The 18,762-nt window shown below is 51.6% G+C and overlaps 1 protein-coding gene across 9 annotated transcripts in view; it reads right to left on the reverse strand.

Annotated features, from left to right (window-relative positions):
- Agpat3 (1-acylglycerol-3-phosphate O-acyltransferase 3) overlaps nucleotides 1–18,762 on the reverse strand; it is an 84,668-nt gene that overhangs the window by 55,967 nt on the left and 9,939 nt on the right. For 4 of the 9 annotated variants that reach the window (XM_055607033.1, XM_055607037.1, XM_055607034.1 and 1 more), the window contains one exon: nucleotides 5,941–5,992. The exons of 3 other annotated variants lie outside the window; for them this stretch is intronic. The gene's annotated coding sequence lies outside the window, so the exon portion shown is untranslated. 2 more of the 9 variants (XM_055607039.1, XM_055607036.1) reach the window with 2 other exon arrangements.

Consider the following 18,762-nt stretch of genomic DNA (forward strand, 5'->3'; position numbering starts at 1 on the left):
AAGGAAGGAAGGAAGGAAGGAAGGAAGGAAGGAAGGAAGGAAGGAAGGAAGGAAGGAAGGAAGAAAAAAAAGGTTCTTCTGATTCCTAATGATCTTCTGGACTCAGTAGATCCATGCCTAGTCCAGTCATCACCAGAGAAACTGCCTCCGGCAGCTGATGGGAGAGGATGCAAAGACCCGCCAATCAAACATTAAGAGAAGGGAGAGCCCAGGTTGGAAGTCTCCATCAGGTCCCTCCCCTGGGAGCTCAGGAAAACCCTTGGAAGAGGGGAAGGGAATTGTGGGAGCTGGAGGGGTCGAGGAACTTGGCCAGAAGAACCAGCAGCACTCTGAGGTGACAGCTCATCATGTTTAGTTATGAGGAAATCTAATGGATTTGTGGCATGTCTTCCCTGTGAACACTGGACAGCCAGCCTAACAAAGTTCAAACCTACCTTCCTGATTAAACAGTAATGTGGCAGTCAGTTTACACTGTCCCATAGATGTAAGTCACCTGAGCTGACACTTCCCTGCCATCTGTCGGGGGCAGCTGGACGCCAGTCGGCAGGTCACTAACAGCAGATGCAGACGTGCCAGGAACGAGAAAGGCCCTTTGGAAAGATCTGCCTCAGGCGGGAGCAGATAAGACAGCCTACTGCTTAGCCCCAGACTTAAGCAACAAACCGAAACACCATCAAAGCTGCTTTGTCCAGGACATGGGAAGGTGAACTGCGGAAAATCAATCAAAGTGACTGTTGACAACTGAAGATGAAGGGAGAGAAATAACAGGAGAGTTTTATGGGATGTTAAGAAAGTCTAACCCATGCATGTGTGGAAGGCCACCTGTCACAGAGGTTTACTCACAGCCACTAGGCTAAGGAGGGACAGGAGGGGACAACTGGTAAGGCTGACTACGTTCACCTCCAGTCTCAGCACGTAGGAGGCTGAGGCAGGGGGATCACTGGAGCTCACCTTAAACAGAGATCAGGGGAGGAAAATGTAAAGAGGAGTATTTCAGGGTCAGTGGGTGGCAGAGCTGCTTCAGGAGATCCAAGACGCTCTTAAAGCCAGAAGTAGGAGAGGAATTGGGGGAGGGAGGCAGGAGGGCGGGACTGGGTAGAGAGGGGGGAGGGGCTGGTATCAGGCTATACAGTGATTAAAAGAAAAGAAAAGAAACAATGCTTCCCATGAGGCCTCTGTGTAGAGTGCCCTGCTCTCTGTGGACACAACCTGTCTCCTCTGGGTTCTACGCAGCCTCCAAGCCCCTGCTGGGGTCTACACAGCAACCAGCACTCTCCATAAGGGAAAATGATCTTCCCCCAGGAAGACAGTGAAGCACGTGCAGAAACGCAGCGTGGCCTCACTTCACTTCATGATCCTTGTATTCCTGTGCAAGCTCACCTCCTGATTTCCAGCCCACCCTGAGTGATCAGGGTAAAAGCAAGGCTCATGCCAATAAGGATGACCAGGACACGTGGCAGATGTCACCCCCCATAGCTTTGCCCAGAGCCCCGATCCATCCAAAGCTGGTCCAGCCGAGGGAGGTGTGCTAGCGCTGTAGACCTAGGCTCAGATGTAGCCTCATCTTACTACATGACTGGGCAGAACCTAGCAGATGGTAGCCATGAGGCAAGACCCAGGACACTGGTGGGAGCAGCCACGAGGCCAAACACAGCAGACGGAGGGCAGGGCGCATCTGGCCTGGCCTTCAGAGGGCTGCAGGAGGAGGTGTTGCTGATGGAAGCTGTCCACACAGGTCAGAAGGTGTACACCTGCAGTTTTTTACCTGTGTCCTACACACGGGAGCACAGTGCAGAGACTCGGGATGGAGTCCACGGCCAGACCACTGTCCCGCTGCAGCCACTGGTCGCCTGAGAAACTTACAACAGCACCAGCTGGAGGGACAGATGCCCAGAGCCAGCTCTACACAACACGGAAGGCAAAGTCCACCTCCACGGAGGCAGCCTACTGGGGCAGCCTGCAGGGCTGTGAGGGCCAAGCCTGCCAAGTTATGTGGACAGGTGGCCTCTGGTCCCAGCTGGCCCTCATGGGAAGATGAGCATGCCAGCTCTGCAAGGTCTCTAAACCATAGGCATGGCTCAGGTGCCCATTCCAGTTAAGTGCCCAAAGCCATCAGAGAGGTACAAGTACTCCCACGAACACAGGTGTGAGTGACGTGTGCCCAAATAAACGGCACACACACACTTAAAGATATCAGTGAACTAAGAAGGGCTTGTTGAGACACAGTATTCTGTCCCGGAACTCCATCTATAGAACAGGCTGACCTCAGAGATCTACTTGCCTCTGCCTCCCAAGTGCTGGGATCAAAGGCCTGGGTCACCTCCACTGCAGCCACCACTGCCACTGCTGCCACCACCACCCCAGCAAGAAGGTTGTTTTGTTTTGTTTTGTTTTGTTGTTGTTGTTTAAGGGACGCTGGTCTGCACAAACTGAAAGTTAGAGTCCTGGAGCAGCGGCTGCTGCACAGAACCACGGTTAGTAACTGTTTGGTTGGCTTTTTAATTTTCTGTTTGCTTGTCTGAAACAAGGTACAACCCAGCCCAAGTCCAGGCTGCTCTCAAGCTTGGCATGTGACAGAGGGGGAGCTTGATTCCTGGCTCTCCTGCCCCCGTATCCTGAGTGCTGTGGTTACAGGTGCAGTCATCACGCCTGGCTTATTCTGGTTGAGGATCAAGCCCCGGGCTTTAACCGTGCTTTGTAAGCATTCGTCAAACACAGCCTGTTTTTATGCTCTTAGGAGGTTTTCATGAGTTCTGGAAGATTAATTACAAACCACTCTGGGTTTGTGGATCCTCCCAGAAGACTGAAATTCTAGATGGAGTAAGAAATATAACTTTATTTATTATATTTGGTTCTGGTTCAATTTTTCCAAGCATATGCTAGTTCTATAATTAAAATTTAAGTGTTGAGAACAAAGTTAACTCGCTTACACATCAGGCTCCTACCTTTTGTGTCTGCATGGCGACAGTTGACCTACCCACCCAGCACCGATAAGACTTATCTCCTTTCAAGGAAAGTGCTTCCCTTTGCAGGATGTCTGCCATTACTAGACAGCCTGGCAGGGCGATGTCTGCGCCCTTTGCTCTACCCTCACGCAACCCCTCCGGAATACAAAGATATCCCCGCCTAACACAGCGAGAAGAGGGGGGAGGGGTGTCTGTCAGCCTTCACTAATCTTCTCTTCTGGAGGGAACCCTCCAGTATTCACCCAGCCTCACTTCCTGCAACCTCAGGCTTGTGTCTGACACCTTTGTCACCAGGGCAACACACTTGGCCTGCAGCACATAAATGACCTGAGTGAGGATTGTCCCCTATTGCACTGAGTGACACAAGGAAGGGCCCCTCTGGAAAGCTCTGCTCCTCAGAAGATTTCTGCCCCCTTTCCAACCTGGCTGGAAACAACCTGAGCTTGACACTTAGGCCTTGCTGGCTGCTATCCCTCTACCTGGCATAGACCCAGAGGGGCGCTGCTCAGGATAGGCTACACTTCCTGGAGCCCTCTGTGTCTCTGGGTGACCACACACACACCAGCTCCTATCCCCACTCCTCCCAACTGCTGGCAGCAAATCCCTTTCAGCTAGTTACTTTGTGCTGCTAGGTAAGGTCTCTGTCACAGCCTGGAGGGTTCCCCAGAGGCCCTGGATTTCACCGTACATCCTCCCTCCCCAAGGTGCTCTAAATGCTGGGCCTTCCAGCACCCCACATGGGGCTGTGTCCCTGGAGCATGCACCTTTTCAGATGCCTACTAGCTGTTTGCATGGCTGCGTTTATTGTTTGTTTGTTTGTTTGTTTGTTTGTTTGGGGTGTTCCATACCATAGCATGTATGCAGCGGTCGAAGGACAATATGCAGTTGTTGATTCCTTCCTTCCTTCCACCATGTAGTTTCCTGTGGTCACACTCAGTTGTCAGGCTTGTCAGGAACTGCTTTGATTCACTGAACCATCTCGCCAGCCCTTGGACATCTTCCAAAAGATGTCAGTTGGGGGTTGGGGAGACAGCTCAGTGGCTTAGAGCACCGGCTTCTCTTCCAGGGGACCCAGGTTCAATTCCCAGCACCCACATGGCAGCTCACAACTGTCTGTAACTGTAGTCCCAGGAGCTCTGTCACTTTCACACAGACACACACAGCCAAAACACCAATGCACATACATTAAAAATAAATAAATTATATTTTTTTTAAAAAAAAGAGGTGCCAGTTGTAGGAAGCAGATGTGCTGCTATAAATTTCAAGATTAGCGATGGGTAGTGGGGACAGACTGAGACACAGGGCCATCTGAGAGCTGTTCCCATCCTGCCTCCTCTTACTGAGAGTCAAGGGTTAATGCATTGTGGACAAGGCGCTGATCCCCAGAGACTGTCCTTGGATCAACTTGGGGATCACACCCAGCTTTTCCGGGTCCAGCACTGTTCCCAACCTGAGGCATTTCTCCTAACTCATTTCCCAGCCCTCAGATGGGATAAAACCAGTGCCCTCATCCCCACGGTGAGGTCTCTCCAGTGCCTCTCACAACTTACTTTTTACAGAGCCCTGCCAAGCAGCTGTCCACCCTTGCTCCCAGGCTAAGAAGGGTCACGGCTGCCGCACTGGCCCGTCTGGGCAACCTGTGGCCACACAGGGCCGTGGTCGTGCCTGGCTTTAGAATATCTATCTATGCCTTTGGTGAGGAGTACTGGTCCACAACAATGTAGCTCTGCATAAGCAAAGTGCTCACTTTGCAAGTGTGTGTGAGTGTGTGTGAGTGTGTGTCTGTGTGTCTGTGTGTGTGTGTCTGTGTGAACCTGGAGTAGGGCTGCCCAAAGCGTCAGTCAGTCAGAGCTGCTGTGGCCACCTCTCTGACAAGCCATTCAATTTGGAGACAGAGGCAAGGTTAGATATTATTTTCAGGAAATCACAACTATAAACAGAAAAGGCATGAGACTAGAATTCGGTTGCATCAATCCTAATTATATTTTGGTTGGGGAGGGAAGGCGTAAGCCAGGGTCTCACTCTGAAGCCCACACAGGCCAAGAACACGATGCCCCTGCCACAGCCTCCCAAGTCCTGGGATAACAGGTATATATTACTGCCAAGGCCCAGCTCCTACTTGGTCAAATGTGTTTGTTGTTGTCGTGAAGAAAATAGTGGGTTTCAGCATACTCTTGGCTACAATTTTGGCCCAGAAAGTTAAACTACCTGCCCATTGCCTGCCAAGAATGGGGACACTGACCTAAACCATGAACTTGTAGTCCAAACCAAGGGATCCGCTGCACAGATAGCACCCACTCTAGATACCATCTGGGTCATAGAGGAAAGGCAGGAAGCCACCAAGGATGAGCCTCTGACTCAAGCTCCCTCATTTAAAGGCCCTGGGTATGACAAAGAGCTCCAAAGGAAGAGGGCATGGGAGCAGTGAGAGATGACCCACCCCGGTCACACAGAGGGCTGGGCTCTATCCTCAGGCCTGGTGACCCAAAACCCACTGCCCGACTGACCCAGCTAATGAGTCCAGTTTTCCACCAACAACAGCCTTGTGGCCTCCAGTAGGAGATGCACCTGTCCTATGTCTGTCAGGAAGCAGCTCTGACCCCAGGGCCACATGGTCTCAGGTCCTGGCTAGGTGACTGTCAGCTGGTCGCCAGGGGACCAGTGTGCTTCTGGGGCCATTCTGCTAAGGGGATGCCACGCAAGGGCCGCCTCCACCCAGCATCCTGGCCCACCAGCCCTTCAAAGCTTTAAGAAAATCAGAAGGCATATTAAGGCTTGGCCCTTGCCCAGGACTCAGGCGGTCCCAGAAGCCCTAACTAAACTGGGTAGGCACTCTGGGATCAAAGACCAGCGATCTCCCATTAACCGGAGCTGGCCATGTCACACAGGGGACCTACACCCAGGCTGTGCCCAGAACACACACATAGACATGCCGGCACAAACTCATGAAACCCACCATGCTCTTTTCACTTACCAAGGCACAGGGTAACAGGGCCAGGGGATGGCTGTCCTCAAGGGTGTCGGACCTGCAGGGCATAGAAGATGAGGACGTGGTCATAAGTGTGGGACACAGGACTTGGGAGATGCAATGCTCCTCGGGGCAGGAAAACTGATAGCCAGTTCCAGGGCACCCCCTAGAGTGGGGGAGGTTGAGCCACTCATCCCATTGCATAGCAGGAGACTAGCAGACAACAGAGACAGCTCTCTTTCTCCCTTGCTGTGCTGTCACTCATTGCAACCTCATTCACTTTTAAGGCCAAAGACCATTCTGCTGGGTGAGTGCTACAGAGCGAATGTCTGTGTCCCCACCCCACCATCACAGTGCAGACAGCAGTGCCCTTGGCAGTGGTTGGGTCTTGAGTGTTGGTGTCCTCATGAGAAGAGAACAAGCCTCAAACTCTCGATCCTCCTGCCTCAGCCTCCCTTGTGCTAGGATTAAAGGTGTGTGCCACCCCGACTGGCCATCTTCCAGTATTTTAAGCTGCCTCTACATTGTCTGTGGTCCATATACTCCTGAGGAAAGTCCATTCCACTGCCAGCTCTGCCCCTTTGTAGTGATGGGAGCTCCTCCCCACATCCCTAGCCAAGCCCCAGGTTGCTGAAGAGCTTTAGCAGCTCATGTGGGAAGCGGCACTGTGGATTCTTTAGAGTACGGTTTGGTGAGGCCCTTGGATTTCAATTTTCACCAAATTTAGAAAAGTTCAAGACCTTACTTTTTCCCACCAAATTAGACCTTTTTGTAGAAATCAATTTCACGTTCTTTTCCACTTGATGTAGTGGCATCGGTATTTTGTTCTTTGCCTTTTTCACTTTTACCAAATATCATGTCTTTGAAAACACTGTTGTCTTCTGCACTGTTTAACTGACCATGGATCCCAGCAAGTAATTTTTTACCTCTAACACATGTGGGTGTATGCATGCACACACACTCCAGAGGACAACCTTAATTATCATCTTAGAAATGCTACCCACCAGGGCCAGAAAGATGGCCAAGTGGTTAAGAGCACTGGTTGCTCTTCCAGGAGACACTAGTTCAATTCCAAGCATCCACATGGCCGCTGACAATCATGTGTTAACTCCAGTTCTGAGGGATCCAACACCCTCTTCTAGCCCCTTAAGGCACATGGTATACAAATATACATTCAGGCAGAACATTCACACACACACACACACACACACACACACACACACACACACACACAAATAAACAAAACAATTGAGGGTAGTGAGCCTTTAATATATTCACCACTTGGGAGGCAGAGGCAGAGGCAGAGGCAGAAGGATCTCTATGAGTTCCAGACCAGTCTGGTCTACAGAGCAAATTCCAGGCCAGCCAAGGCTACATAGTGACACCCTTTCTCAGAAAAAAAAGAAAGGAAGGAAGGAAGGAAGGAAGGAAGGTGAGAAGGAGGGAGGGAGGGAGGGAGGGAGGGAGGGAGGGAGGGAGGGAGGGAGGAAGGGAAGAAAGAAAGAAAGAAAGAAAGAAAGAAAGAAAGAAAGAAAGAAAGAAAGAAAGAAAGAAAGAAGAGGGAAAGGAAAAGAGAGATATTACCATGTTGGGAGTTGGCCCGATGCTTATATTTTGATGCTAATTACCAGCCCTCAAGATCTGGTTACTGCCTGGATACACCTGTCCTTGTTGTGTAAACCTGCCTAAGACATTATTCCTGATTGGTTGATTAAAAGGCCTAAAACCTGGGCAGGGCAGAATGAGGTGGGCATGGCTAAGGTTCCCAGGCTTTGTGTTTAAGAAAATCACTGGAAACAGAGGTACGGGAAGAGAAAAGGCTGGAGAGAAAGCTGGAAGACACCAAGACAGATTAGCACTGAGAAGGAACCACAGGGGCTGGGAGGAAAAACTCCAAGGATGGTGTGGATGGAGAAAACACCAAGATAAAAAAAATATAAGCAAGTATCTTATGAATGGAAGGAGCCCAGATAGGAATGGTTAAGGTGGATGGCATTGGATGGAGGCTGGGAGATGGATGGTGAGGTTATTGAGACAGTATACATGGAATTAATTATCTGCCCGGCCCAAGGTGTTTCAAGGCAATTATAAAATCTAACAGGTATCTGCGTTTTATTTAATTGTGATAGCAGGTTAAATAATACTGCCACATAATTATAGGGCAAATAATATATAGCCTGACACCCACTTTTTTATGGCCAACATTACCAGATAATCTCTCACTGTCATGTGCGCCCATGCACAGAGACCCTGGAGGAATCAATGAGTGACTCATTAAAGAGCATGGCTAAGCTGGGTCTCCCCAGGAAAGCCAGAGTGCCTGACATAAATCAATAAATCAAAGGGTGACAGCCCGATTGGTTAAGTTGGTAACATCTGTTTCCAGGCATGGCTTAAAAAACCCAAATGAGTCCTGACTCATGCCACACATTAGCAAGGCCACTGCGCAAGGATGACAAGCCAGCTTCTGGTGTCCCATCCTGAAAATTACCACTACCATCACCGCCGCCGTCACCATCACGCGTTAAAACCTTTTAAGACACACGAGGAATAGAAGAAAACTTCCTCACCTTGATAAAGACTCTATACACAAAACAAGCCAATCCAGTCTGACAGTGCAAACACAGGCACTCAGGAAGCTACGGCAGGAGGACTGAAATAACCTACAAACAGATCTATAAGTCAGCAAGGTGCTGCATGAACAGCAGGCAACGGACATGCTTATGTCTCTGCAGTTCGCCAAGCTCAATCAGTTGGCCACCACCATTGCAGTAACAAGAGAGCAGGTTCAACAAGACACCCTACAGAAAAGCTCCCGGGAGCTGTGTGTGTGTGTGTGTGTGTGTGTGTGTGTGTGTGTGTGTGTGTGTGCATACGAGGGCATACACGTGCCATCCACCTGCTTTGACATAGGATCTCTCGCTGGCCTGGTGCTCACTGATTAAGTTAGATGGGCTGGCTATTGAGCCAGGGACCCTCCTGTCTCTGCTTTCCCCATGCCTGCCAGTTCTGGGGTCACAAGCATGCACCTCCACACCTGTTTTTCTAAGTGGGTGCTGGAGATAGTCGGGTCCTCATGCTTGTAAGGCTGAGTCACCCTGGCAGCCTCCTCCATTTAGTCTTCTGAGACATAGTCTCAGGTAGCCCAGGCTGGCCTCAAACTTGCTACATAGCTGACACCTCATCATCTTCCTGGCTCAGCCTTCCAAATCCTGGAATTACCGGTTTGAGCCAACATACCTGGCTCTCCAGCTTTCTTACCTGAAAACTCTGTAAAGAGCTGAAGCTACAGTAACACAAACATCTGGGTATGAGTATCTAGCCTAAATTTAGCATTTTGTCAAATGTCTCTGTGTGCGCACACAGGTGTGTGTTCTTTCCTGAGCCCTGGAAGGGCTCCTTTGGGACCCTATGCTACTTGACACCCATGCAACCAGCATGGCTCTCCTGGAAGCGCATTGTTCAGGACTACAGCACAGTGAGCACATGAAGGCTGAAACAGCCTGCCCCTCATACCATTGAACAGCCAGGCTACGCCCAGCCTTCTCCAAATGTCGCACAAACACTTCCAGGCCTGACTTTTGAGTATCTCTAGCGAGGCTCAATCCTGACAACCTGGCTGCTTTGCCAGGCTCCTTCTGTCTGGAGCTGAGACTGGCAGCTGTACAGGGAAGACAAGAACCTCCGGTTCCCGGATCGCGCCGTCTGCTGCAAGTCCTCCCGAGCCACAGCAGGAAGGAGCAAACAAGGCGGCTGTGCCAGCAAAACTCACTCTCAGCATTTTCAGGGAAAGGAAAGCTAACACACAACTGTTACCCCTGACTGGTGATGGAGGGCAAGGAGAGCTGAGAAGGAACAAATTACAAATTAACCAGATATCCCCCACTCAAGGACACACCACAACTCTCCATGCCCCTGCAACCAGCACAAGCCCTCCCAACCTAGTATCCGGACCACCCAGAGCCACTGGGAAAACAGGCTGAGCCAGGAAAAGGTCTGCAAGCAGGGATCCAAGTAAGCTAGGCCTCGGCAGGCCGGGAGCTAGTGGCCACAGCTTGCTGCAATGAGAAGGACATTCTCAGGTTTAGTGTCCTGATATATTTACAGAGTTGGCCACCAGAAGCCTTCTCAGTGACCAGCATTACCCAACCCCTCCCCACCAGATCTCTCTGGGGCATGGGAAATGGGGGGAGGTGTTGCACTGGGGGAGCCAGGCCAGAGGAGCCAAGGGAAAGTACCAGGAGCCAGGGATGGACATGTGACTTGGCCCCAGCTCTGTGGTTGCTTAGAGCTGCCAAACACAGCTGAGTGGAAAACAGGGACCAGCCCATGCCTGCTGGCACGGATCCTGCCGTGGGGTCTAGTTACAAAGAGTGCCTGCTTTTCATCGGGACAGGTGCTAGGACCCCATACCCAGGGTTCAGCCACAGGAAGCCTAGTGGGGGGTCCCGGGGCTGTGGAAGAAGGCAAATGAGCCTGGAGCTCTGGCTAAGACGGCTTACTGCTTGCCTCAGAGGGACTAGACTATGTCTGTCCTTGAGAGGTCAGAGTACACCTCAAAGGTGGGCGTCACAGCTAGGAGAAAACAAGAAACAGCACTGATGTCACAGGCCCACAGTCCAGGCTCATTTCCTGCTTTTTCATGTGTCTGTGCTACGAAGCTCATGTAAAGAAGGAACGTCCCAGCTCAGGGCCAAGCATGGAAAGAGGTGACTTGGCACCTTCCCAGCTGCAGGCAGACATGGCCCAGAGAAAGCGGGCAGGGTGACAGCCTTTATTCTGATCTGAGCACCAGGAGCCCAGGCGTTACCCGAGGACTTTGCTAGTCAGCCACCCTAGGGTCCCAAGAACAGAGCTGGCAGGCAGCTGCCTTCTGTAGTCCATCCGGGTGTGCACACCACCAAATGTAACCTAGGGATCGTGTTCAGCTGCTGGCTCCCACTTCATCAGGGATGTGCACAGAAGGGGCCTCTGCTGTGTAAATAAAGGGACACACTGCTGCCTTCTGAGTGGGCCTCGCCAGACACCAAGTCTTAGCGCTCAGAACCCCATTCCCACATGGGTAGAGATGTCAAACGCATGGCCCCCAGGAACTGGTTCTCCAGAAATGCCTACTGCCCTACACCCAACAGGCAGGAAGATGAATTCCGCCCTGACCACCTAGCCAGGGATGGCAATTACCCTCTCTTCTGCCCTTTTCCTGGCAGCTTGAACTGGAGGGAATCGTTCTGTCCCCTGCACGGATGTGCCCAAGCATGCCCACCTGGAGGTGAGTGCCAGTTTTAAATCCTAGGCACAGCCTGTCAAATCCATTTCCACACACATAAATGACAGCACAAAAGAACTTATTGTAACAACAGTCACCTAGCCTGTTGACACCACGCTAGTGGCAGCAAGCCACGCAGCTATACATTCTGCTCTTTGGTGGATATAATTGGTGGAACACAGAACAACCGGCAGAACCTCTGCTAATAAACTTGTCTTGTGCGAATGTGATTATATGCTCTCGGTTTTGCTTCGCAAGGCAACAGGTGAGTATGCGACCCGTCTCCACACATCCACTGACCTGGGAAATTCTCCTCTCGGGACATTCATCCTCCCCTGCTGAGAAGGCCTGGATGCTGAGCTTAGCCCTGGACTGGCGCCTAAGGTCCTGCCTCACACGCCTCCCAGGCGTGCAGGAGTCCTCCCACACCAACCTGAGTCGGCAAGTGACGAGAGGAGACGGACAAGGACAGACAGAGAGCCTCAGCTGAGCGCTTGAGCAGATAGCCACAGCCTTCCAACCACCGCTGCCGCCCCCACAGGCACCATGGTGCTACCCTCAGACTTGTGAGCCACGTGTGACGCAACAGCAGGGAAGAAGGACTGGTGTGCTGGAACAAACACCCAAAGAGGCAAAGGGCAGTGCTACGGCAGCGGAGCTCATGCCCGCACGCCAAGTTCCTGCAGCGGGGGAGTGCCCAGCATGGGCCTCACATGCCCTGCCTCCACGAGGACAGAAACAAGAGGACCACCATTCTCCTTCTGCCTGTGGAGGGAGCAGAAAGGAATGAGGCCAGAGGAGGAAGGTTCTGGAACGCTCTGGAACCCAGGGCCAGTCTTGGACATCTACAGACTCAGTCCTGAGTGGCTGCTGCTGGCCCTCCTCAATGTGCCAGTCATTGGCCAAGATCACCAGTTCCTAAGGTTGCCATGCTGGGTCGTCAAGCACGGTTTCACACAGCATATAGTACACGCACATGGTGTCCTGTGTGTGTGTCTTCATGCCACTTTCATACACAGGATGGCCCATGCCCTGAGGCTACAGTCAGAAGGGCGGTAGTGCACGTTGCCCTGACCCAGCTTCAAGTCTGGGTTCACGCCAGCATGGCTCCGAGAGGTCAGGGGTGAACAGCCCACACAGTCAACCAGTCACCCGCCACCCATCAGACAGGGCACGGCACACACCACTCACGGCAGACGCCACTGAGGTATTTCAGAGTGAGGTGCCGCTTGGTGTGCTGGCTTTCAGAACTAGAGAAGGAATGGAAAGGAGAAACCCCAGCAGCACCCATGGCGGCACTGCTCCTCTACACCAGTGTGATGAGTGGAAGCTGGAGGGGTCTGCGTGGTCTGGGCAGAAGGTCTTCACCTACAGTGTGTTGAACCTAAGCAGGACTGTCCATTACACTAGCAGTGAGAGTGGGGACAACTTCTGTGCCACCCCGCCCCCAACCCTGCTGGTCACACCACAAGGGGTAATGAGGCCCTCACCAGCTCAGTGAGACTGAACATCGGGGAGAGGGCGGCAGAGACGGTGCACAGCTGTGACGGCACAGCTGTGATGGCGTGCTTCGTGTGTGCACACATCCTAACACAGCGGAAATAAAGGTGGCCCAGAGGAGAGACATTCCAGAGGGAGACAAGGACACGTCACTAGTGAGACAAAGGGGGACAGCAGGACCCAGCAAAGCCTGAAGGGAAAGTGGGGGGCAAGGCACAGAGGAAAAGGAGGCGATGTCTCAGGAGGTTCCATGGGGAATCCAGCCACTGAACTGTGACTTTCAACTCACACAGTGGAACTAGTGAGGCCTGCCCTGGAGCAAGACAGGCAAGGGTTTGCAGGGGACACAGGGTGTCGAGTCAGTAAGGCTCACGGAGCAGAGGAGGATGGAAAGGCAGTCCAGGACCCTGGATGAGACAAAGAGGATGGCAAGAACAGGGTCTTGGGCTCTGAAGAATGGGTAGGAATGGCCTCCAAAATCAGTCCTCGGTCAGGGCCAGAAAGCACAGCACATTAGGCACCCAAGAGTTTTCCCTCACTTAAACTCTGCTTCCTACATCCGACACACTGAGAGGAAACAACCTTTGTGTGCACGTGGAGGTCAGAGGACAGCCTCAGGTGTTGTTCTTCAGGAACAATTCTTGCGTGCATGTGTGTGTGTGTGTGTGTGTGTGTGTGTGTGTGTGTGTGTGTGTGTACCTGAGCAGGTATCTGGGCACCATGTGCATGGAGGACCCCACAGAGGTCAAAAGAGGTGTCAGACCCCCTGGAACTGGAGCTACAGATGGTTGAGCTGCCATGTAGGAGCTGGGAAATGACCCCTGACCTTCTGCAGGGGCAGCAAGCATCCTTAAGTGCTGAGCACCTCTGCCCCCACCCCAGCTTTTTTTGAGACAGGTCTCCCACTAGCCCAGAGCTTGTTAAGCAGGCAGGCCAGCTGGACAGTGATCCCGGCCGGGGATCCACCAACACTGCCTCCCCAGGGCTAGGGTTACAGGCAGGTGCCACTACACTATGCCTGTTTTTTTTTTGCCTGGGTTCTAGGATCATCAGTTGAGCCATCCACCGGCTCCATGATCCCACCCACTCACCTTTTTAGAACTGTTTGAATCACTGTTTGTGGCCCTTAAAGAGCCACATCCACAGGACTGGATAGTGCTGAGTGGACCCTGAACACATGTCAAGCCTGTAACTCCAGTTCTAGGCTATCCAACACCTTCTGGCCTCCTCAGGCATACACACAAGTGGCACAGACAGACATACACACACACACTTGGTCTGTTTAATGCTAACAGCCAAAGTAGCACACACCTGTAATCCCAACTCTTAGACGCTTGAAGCAGAAGGAAAATCACAACCTCAAGACCAGCCTGGGCTAACCCTTGTCTAAAATAAAATAAAAACAATCGTATTTAACTATCATTGGTATATGCTCATTGCAGTCTGTGTTCTTCAGCTGCCAAAAACTCAGTTGAAAAAAAAAACCAACTGAAATTGTAGCCTTGCTTGCTGAGTCTATGGCAGACATTGAGTCTATAGAAATCAAGGTTTAAGGACAATCAGAGGCACTTTGCAGCCATGTCCCCTGCTAGCTAGGAGCCCTTGATAATGACAAGCTGAAAAGGGAATGCCTTCTGAACCTAAACTCCCCAGGATGTGTGTTTTGTCTTCCACAGGCTGACACGAGGCTGGAATTCCCCCAGGACAGCTGAGTCATTTGGCACACCTAAGCGCGCTGCTCCCTCAGCGGCTCGCCGCTGTTTCGTTCCTCCGGCGTATAGAGATTCGCCCACCACCAATAGTAGTTTCTCCGCTCTCGGTTCCTCCTCACTAAATCCACGTCCACTTCCCCTTTCAAAGTCCACAACAGCTGTGGCTCAGCTCCACCCCTGCTTCAGGATCTCAGGGAGATTCGTACCCACAAATCGTGCAGGGGACTGCAGACACACTCACTCCAAATGTGTGCACAGTAGCCTGGACAGATCAACAGAAAAGCAATTCTGAGTTCAGACCCCCAGGACCTACATAAAAAACTGGGTGAAGGTACATGTCTATAATCCCAGAGATGGGGGATGAGAGGTGGAGACAGGCAGGTACCTCAAAGGCCAGCTAGCCTGGCTTGTGACCTGGGAGTCACAGAAAAATAAGAGATCTTAGAATGGGCCAGGTGTGGTGGTGCCTGCCTTTAATCCCAGCTCTCGGGAGGCAGAGGCAGGCAGATCTCTATGAGTCTGAGGCCATCCACCCTCAAACTACATAGTGGTTTTCAGGATAACCAGGGCTACTAAAGTGACCCTGTCTAAAAAGAAGAAACAATTTCAAGGGGGTGGGAGGGGGAAAGTAATCTTAGAATGCTTGGGGTTGAATAAGAAAAATCCTATGTCCCAAAATATAGCAGACAGTGCAGAGCAAGATAATGACAGTAGAGCCAAGTGGAGAAGAAAGCCAGAGCATCAAGAGATTCTCAGACAACACTGAAAGTTAAGCTTGGGACTCAGTCAATAAAGTGCTTGTCATCAAAGCATGGAGACCTGAGTTTGGTCCCCCAGAAGCCACATAAAAAATTAAGTGTGACATGCACTTGAAATCCCAGCTCTGTGAAGGTGGAGATGGGAGGATCCTGTCTTGGGGTCTTGGTGTGCTTCAGGCTCAATAAGAGACCCTGCCTCAAAAAGGGGGTGGATGGCTCTTGAGGACTAACACTAAGGTTGATAGATCTCTGTCTGTCTGTCTGTCTGTCTCTGTCTCCCTATCTCTCAGAACTAAGCTTCACCTTCAACCTAGCAGGAGGACACGTGGAAAAACCTGAGTGTAGGAGAAAAAAGGGTGTAATATAGACTGAGTGACTGAAAAACAGGCATGATGGTGATGGCCTATCGGTCTCCTTGGTGAGACAAATGTACCCCTGGGTGACAGGCACCAAGTTAAAGAGGGGACCACCAGCCAGGGGAAACACAGGATTCTTTTGTTTTGTTTTATTTTTGAGATGGTTTTTCTGTAGTCCTGGCTGTCCTGGAACTCACTCTGTAGATCAGGCTGGCCTTGAACTCGGAGATCCACCTGCCTCTGCCTCCCGAGTGCTGGGACTCAAGGCCTGTGTCCACACCTGGCTAAAGCACAGGATTATAAAGTGAGGAGACAGAATGGCTCTGTCGCGAGAAACTGGTGATGGGAGGAACAGGACGGTGACACTGCCAGACACCTCCACAGGGATACACTTCGCTCCTGCATCCTCTCCTTCTCTCCAGAGCACTGGGCCCGATGCTCTTCTCCCTACATGCAGAACCTAGCTTTTCTCATGGGGAGAGGATGAAGGTCCCTCAGCCTGGGCTCCTGTAAGTACTAGAATGTTATAACCACAAGACCACATCATGGTGACTTCTGTCTTCTTAAGTACTGGCTTCCTCACTCTCCTTTCCTCCCCGTGCCCGTCTTCTCTCCCGCTCCCATCATGCGCTAGCATAAATGAGAAAGGTACTCTGTTATCACAAATGGGGAAAGGCCCTGAATCCTAGTGACAGCCACACAAGGAATCTAGAGCCAACTCCATCCTAAAGAGACCTTCACAGAAGTCAGCAGCCACCTGGCACCACACAGCTCACAGTGAGGAGAAAGGAGTCTGAGTGACCCCAAATGACACCCCCAGCTCCTGGCCCACAGGAAAGGTGAGATGCTGTGGAGCCAAATGTCTGGGGTAATTGGCTCCATAGGAGAAGATAATGGAGGCTCAGGAAAACGATGGCTTTTCCAACAGGGAGAGGGACTCAGGACAGAATGGTTCTCACTGCAGATAGGGAGCTAGAACGTTAAAACACATCTTCCAAAAATAAAAATAAAAAGGCTCAGAGGATGGCTTAGCTGGGAAAGTGTTTGCCTTGCAAATATAAGAGCCTGAATTTGATCCCCAGCGCCCATGTAAGAAGCCAGGCCTAGGGACTGAAGCTGTAACCTCAGCACTGGGAGACAAAGACGGGAGGAGCCCTAAGCCTTGATAGACAGCCAGCCTAGGAAATTAGGGAGCTCCCAGGACCAGCCGCAGACCCTGACACCTGACCCCAACCCCTGGCTTCCACACGCATGCACACCCATGTGTTCACACACGTGAACATGTACACTCACACACAATCTAAAAACCACATCTGGACTAAGTGCCTCCTTAAGAAGCCTGTCCCTCCAACCTCACATAAGCACTCCATCTTAGTTACTTTTCTATTCTGTGGTTAAAACACCACAAATTATAGATAGAAGGGCTTATTTGGGCCTTATCGTTCCAGAGGAATAAGAATCCAGCCCCATCGTGGCAGGGAACATGGCAGCAGGCAGCAAGGCACTGGAGAAGCAGCCGAGATCTCACATCCTGATCCACAAACAGGAGTCAAAGAGAGCACTGGGGATGTCACAAGGCTTTTGAAACCTAAAGCCCACCCCTAGTGACACGCCCTCTCTACCAAGGCTGCACCTCCTAATCCTTCCCAAATGCCACCAACTGGAAGTTTTCAAATGCTGGAGACTTTGGTGTGTGTGGGGGGGGTGTCTTCTTCAAATCATCACTCTTGTATGCATAGAAGGAGCCGTCACCTGCTACAGGCCTGTGATTAGTACAACTCAGATCCTGAAGCACAAGGAAGACGCAGGGAACAGGGGGGAAGCCAGACAGACACAAAGAGTTCCAAACACATTTTAACAAATCTACAAGAGACAGCTCACCACATCATAAAGATCCAGCCTTGTGACCCACGAGTGAGACCAGATGATCCTGGTAAGGCAAGAAATCCAGCACACAGTTCACCCGGAAACCAGGGAGAAGGGGGTCCCATGCCAAGTTCAACACATACACTGCCAAAACAGTAGGACAGTGTCAGAAACAAGAGGAAAAGGAAAAAAAAAATCAAGATAGGGTCTTGCTATGTACCCCAAGCTGGTCCAGAACTCACCATCCTCCTGCTTAACCTCCCATCATGAGTACCACAGCCTGCTTGACACGAGAACACTCTCCCTTCCATGAAGCAAGATTTGTTTTTCTCATGGCATGAGATAAGTACGCACAAAGTCTAAGCCCCTCCCCCCCCCAAATCCGGCTCCTTCTGTGAACTTATCATTTATTTCCATGTAGGGATTTTGAAAACATGTTCTTCCCTCCCATCCCACCCAAACCCTCCCTCATCCTGATTGTCCAGGAGCTGGAGACTCCTCCATGGCACACAGCCATCTGCTCTTCAGACAATGGTGGCCCCTGTGGACAGAACTGCAGAGCCACCACACCAACACCAGGGCCTCCTGGGGTGAAGGTGGCCAGCCTAGGGATACGAAATCTGTTCTAAGAAGGTGGCTGCCAGCGCACCTGACTTCAGTCACGCACCTTTACCTGCTGTGTTTGAAATGCCGTGGTTTCCACGCTCTCCATACCTGGAGAAGGCGTCTATGACTTGCACTACATTGCCTAACACAGCCCCACCCCAGCATTTTCCCAGCACCAGGGATTTGAACGTGGGAAGCAGGCACTGAGCTGTATCCCAGCCAAACTTGTCACGGTGACACCTGTCTACAAAGCCAGGAACAGGCTCTTCTCCTCCTCCCCTCCCCCGTCCCACATCAGGGCTGCCTCTACACATAGCTGTCCCCGTCATGAGCTGGGTCCCCTCTGCCTATCCTGGCTAAGACCCACTAAGGCCCTGTGCACACTGGTCACCTCCAGCACACTGACACACCTGTGACCTCATGCATAGCCTCAGCCATAAATCACCTTCCCAGGGAGGGTGTGTGATGTGTCCCTGAGCCTTTCCCTTACAGAATGGCCTGCCCCACACACGTTCTCTCTCAAAGCTCAGACCTGGACATCACCTGCTCCTGAGGAGTAATGCCAAGCCGCCTGCTTCCTGTCCCTCGTGGTCAGGCATCTCTCCATTGCTCTCTCTGAGCTTCCATCCCCCGGGAACCCAGGGCGGTGCCTCAAGGCAGCCTGCTCCCCCTCCAGCAGGGTGTGCTGAGCATGAGTCAGGAGAGCATGGTCAGACAAATCAGGCTCTCTAATTATATGTTTTCTGGGCTCTGTCTTCTACACT

This window comes from Psammomys obesus, unplaced genomic scaffold, assembly GCF_907164565.1.
Source record: "Psammomys obesus unplaced genomic scaffold, mPsaObe1.curated_primary_1811, whole genome shotgun sequence".
In the NCBI taxonomy this organism is placed as follows: Eukaryota; Metazoa; Chordata; class Mammalia; order Rodentia; family Muridae; genus Psammomys; species Psammomys obesus.